Source organism: Triturus cristatus, chromosome 10 (assembly GCF_964204655.1).
Source record: "Triturus cristatus chromosome 10, aTriCri1.1, whole genome shotgun sequence".
Lineage (NCBI taxonomy): Eukaryota > Metazoa > Chordata > Amphibia > Caudata > Salamandridae > Triturus > Triturus cristatus.
Genome location: NC_140593.1, coordinates 128,769,008 through 128,773,529, shown reverse-complemented (window position 1 = coordinate 128,773,529; position 4,522 = coordinate 128,769,008). Strand labels below are relative to the sequence as shown.

The following is a 4,522-nucleotide window of genomic DNA, read 5'->3' as shown; positions in this document are numbered from 1 at the left end:
TACGTGTAGATATGAATATACACTCTCGCAACCCAGTGGTTGCTCAATAACAAAGGAACAAAGAACAGGAGTTCACCCGTTTTCCCAGCAGAGACCGGGCAATAGTTATAACAGAACAACAACGTCTCAGCTGGATATCATTTTTAGAAGGAACAAATATTTTAGTGATATAAATCACAGAGGGAAGGGCAAAAAGGAAAGGGAGACCAAAGGAAAATAGAAAAGAAATGTATATTGTAGGTAGTTTTTACAGCACTACAGTACAATAAAAGTACAAATGACCAAAAACACACATAGGTGAACACTGAGCGTGCTAGTGATAGTGAACGGCGCAGTGATACAATGAGTGAAAAAACAGCGTGAACGGCGCAAATTAAGATAATAACAATGTGGTCGAAGGGATAATAATATACAATCTGTTATGAACACATTTTTTTCTCAATGACCACAAATAAGCCAAAAAGTTCTTTGCTGGGTTTTGTCGACGGCGTTTCAGCCTGGTTGGTTTCAGGCCATCATCAGGACTATGGTCATAGTTTTAAAGTGTGCTGTAAGGGCAAAGAGGAAAGAGGAAGTAGGGTTTAAATAATTCTTGAGAAGAGACCCAAATTGAGAAAGGTGACCCCAAAAGTAAGAGAAATACCTGGGCGTAGTACAATTAAAGTACAAGGAATCCTTTGAATTGGTGAAAAAACGGACATAAATCAACGGACATAAATCATCGTGTGATCTGAATAGAAAGTGAAAAGGAGTGAAAAACACGGTTAGTGAGTAGCCATAAGACTGAAGAATGTGGCCAAAAGAGGAAAAGGAATCGTATTTACCAATTGTTTGGGCACTTAAAGGCCAACATCCGAAGTTTGAAAAAGGCCGGGAGCAGTAAAGATCCGGAATTCGAGGAAGGGGTATCAAATCTGTCCAAGGAAGAAGACGGAGTTAGGGCAAAGAGTGCAGAAAGGGACTGAATAGACGAAAATTCGTCCTACGTAGTGAAAGGCTTACCTAGTTAAATGTTCGAGGGAAAAGGATCCCAATTGGTAATCCAACAGACGGAGAGTCAATCCACCAGTAAAGGAGCGACGGGACGAGTAAAGCGTCTCTGCCGGTAGCGGCGTGTGAGTAGACGCGCCATTAGTCAGGAGAGGGCTAGGTCACGTGAGCGGATCAGAGCAGACAAACCACTAGAGTGGGAAAGGAGTGGCTGGACAGTGCCCCGGGGGAATGAAAGAGATGAGAGGGAGGGAAGAAAACGGGAGGAAGAGCCCAAGCAAATTGTGAAGAAAAGAGGTGTTCGAGACTGGTGTCAATCGTCAGAATTTACATATGTAGTATTGATAATATACACATGTGAGTTATATTAAAATAAATTATACATAATTTACCATTTGTAATAAATACTGTGAACAAGTACAATACATTGAAAGCCACAAAAATGAAAAGACGCAAAAAACGATTTGAGGAAGGGAAGGACGGAAGGATGGAGGGTACTACGGGGTAGGGAAAAACCAAGGGGGGGGGGGGGGGAGGGAGAGAGGAAAGGAGGAGGGGAGGAAGGGAGTGGGTAGAGAAGGAAACAAGGAGGTTACATTTGACAACAAAAAACAATGAATGCAATCATTAAGAAAACGGATTAACAATAGCGTTTTCAGGGGTTGGTAATTAAATGCAACAACAGTTATTGTATATGTAAGACAATTGACGTATAGTGTAAAGCTTAATATATAAAGACGATAAAACATGCAAGTGTGTAATTACTATATACACTTAAGAAAAAGAGAAAAGTAAATATAAATTACACTGGGCAGACTTGTACACAGGGAAAACAAGGGTTTTTACATCATTAGATTGAGCTGTAAGGGCCATAGAGCGAGTATATCCATTAAGTACAGATATCTGAATACAAAGGGAAGACAAAGGGAAGGAGGTGGGAGGGTGGGGGGGGGAAGGGGAGGGGGGGCGGATCGGGGGGGGGGGGGGGGGAAGCGAGAGAAGGGTCAGGAAGCACAAGTAAAGCAAGCATTCATTATAAGACAGTCTATGAACCACTCAGAGGAGATGGTGGGAACAACGAAGATTACCCTGTGTTGGTAACCGTATTCCATTCATCCAGAGTGTTTAACCCATAATTGACTGAGTCGCAGCGTGCGATCCAACGGCATTCGCATTTGTTCAACAGAAGTTGAAGATTACCCCCTCGTGGTGGGAGTACTGGGCGATCAATTACTTGCCAAAACAAATCGGTTTCAGAATGATTTTTGTCCTTGTAATGCGAAACCAGGGGTGCAGTATCTACATTGCATCGTATGCGGCTTTGATGTTGAAAAATCCGTTGTTTCACCATCTGGGTTGTCTGTCCGATGTACAGAAGATTGCATGGACACTTGATGGCATAAATGACATTATTTGTACGGCAGTTTGAAAAAGTTTTTAATGAGTATGTTTGATCTGGTGTAGTAAACTCCTTGGTGTTGCAGGTGAAAGCACAAGCCGCACAAGTTTGGCATTTATAGTGACCCACGACCGGGGGGAGGCCCCAGAGAGTGGTCAAAGATTGAGGCTTTTCTTTATTGGGCCATGTAATTGCGTGAACCAATTTGTCGGACAAGTTAGTGCCCCTTTTGTATGAAAAAAGTGGGGGCTCTTTGAATTGCGCATGAGTTCGAAGAATTGCCCAATTTCTTTTGATCATTTTATTGACCAAATTACTAGAAGGGCTGTAGGTAGAGACAAAGGGAATGCGTAAATTCGTTTTTTTCACAGTGGGTGCAAGAAGAATCTCTCTATGGCAATACCAGGCTCGTTTTTGGGCACGGGAGACAATGCGCTTTGGATACCCTCTCAAGATCAGTTTGTCTGATAGAACAGCTGCCTCCCTGAAATAGTCTTTTCGCCATTTGCAGTTTCTTCGAATGCGAATGAACTGGCCGTAGGGGAGGCCATCTCTTAGGCCTCTGGGATGGTAGCTGGAATACATCAAGAGAGTATTACGTTCTGTAGGTTTTCGAAAGAGAGTAGTGCCGATGGTACCATCTTCAACATGTAGTGTAAGGTCAAGAAAGGGAAGGTCATTAGTTCTGACAACACTAGTGAATTCAACAGGCAGTCATTCACATAGCAGTTCAGCCCTTCAGAACAACATACATAAAACTGGGCAGTGGATCAGCCTCTTCAGCCATTGGCTTTGTTGGCAATGTTTGGCTTTGCCTAGCAGATACCTGCTGGTGTTTAGGATGTCCATTAGTCTAAGTAACAGTATTTTGCATTCTTACTCTGTTTCTCTGCATCCAGAGAAGTCCGACCTAATGAAATGTGTCCTTTGGTTCTTCTCCACTAGCTTACCCGCAAATGCAGACCAGTGCTAATTGGGTAATAGGAGTACCAGCAGCTCCACTGCCAATGCTACCGGACCACAACTTTCTTATGCAGAGCGCCAGGCATCACTGCTGAGAGCTTCAAAACCATGCCACCATCTTGAAATGTTTTTTTGCCTAATCTATCATTCTTTATGGTTCCAAGATGGCAAACCAGTGCAAAGCTTTGCTTTTTATTTATTTTATTTTGAAGCACATGCCCTCCTCATTAAGTTGCCATATTTTATCTTTTGTTTTTCTTTATTTTAGCATATGCTTGCACAACCAAGAAAACTGCCACCTTTTGTCTTAGAAGGCAAATTGGACTTTAAAAAAAATGCCAAGACGTTTCCCTGCAAAAGTCCCCAAATATCAGACTGACAGTCTACAGTGTTGGTCCATGTGCGGTTTATGGGAAATTAGGTAACCTCAGTGGACATTCAGGTTTCAGTGTGGCTTACGTCAACAGCTTTTAACTACACTTGTGGACTGATGCACCAGATACTCAGCCTATGTCTCTTTTGCCGCCATCTGTCCAAACTCTGCTGCTCCCTAATGAGTGGTGTAGCTGTGTGTGAGCAGTGTGCTTGAATGAGTGCAGTATAGCCACCCTCATTTGTGATTGCATTGTGAGGGATGTGTGAATGTAAGATTACAGTTGTCTTTAGTCAGAGCAGGGCAGTGGCCTGTAGGTTGAAAGTTAAGCCTGTGTGAGTGCAGAGTGAGACTCATGCCTGTGTGAGTGCAGTGTGAGGGATGTGCCTGTAGACAGGACAGTAGTGTGAGTGTGGGGTCCCAATGTGTTAAGATTTGCTTTGCATGCACTTTACAAGTGCCAAACCTACTGGCTTTGGTAATGTTTTTTTATGGTTATGGCTTTGAACTGAAGGAAGTGGATATACAACAGTGTTTGTAAGAGAATAGTTGTGAGTTTTTATATGACAGATGAAGGAGGTTGATGAGTGCTGGTGACAGTGGACGGACTGAAATGTAACCCTAGTGAGGAGGCCCAGTTAGTTTGCTTGCAGGAGGGTCCATTCCAACACAGCTACGGCAAGGCAGTGCATTGTGCAACTTTGCATTACTTTGGGTTACCATCTAACCAAAATCCCGATTTGTGTGGGATAGTAAATCCCACTAGACCACTTTACGTGGGGTTTGCATTAGATAAA

At 43.0% G+C, this 4,522-nt stretch overlaps 1 long non-coding RNA gene across 1 annotated transcript; it reads right to left on the bottom strand.

Annotated features, from left to right (window-relative positions):
- Positions 1 to 501: 501 nt before the first annotated feature.
- LOC146789014 (uncharacterized) lies at positions 502 to 1,120 on the bottom strand. The gene is made up of 4 exons (XR_014969740.1): positions 1,003 to 1,120; positions 825 to 914; positions 644 to 730; positions 502 to 548 (listed from the first exon to the last, which is right to left on the bottom strand). It is a non-coding gene; the product is annotated as an uncharacterized LOC146789014 (long non-coding RNA).
- Positions 1,121 to 4,522: the final 3,402 nt, after the last annotated feature.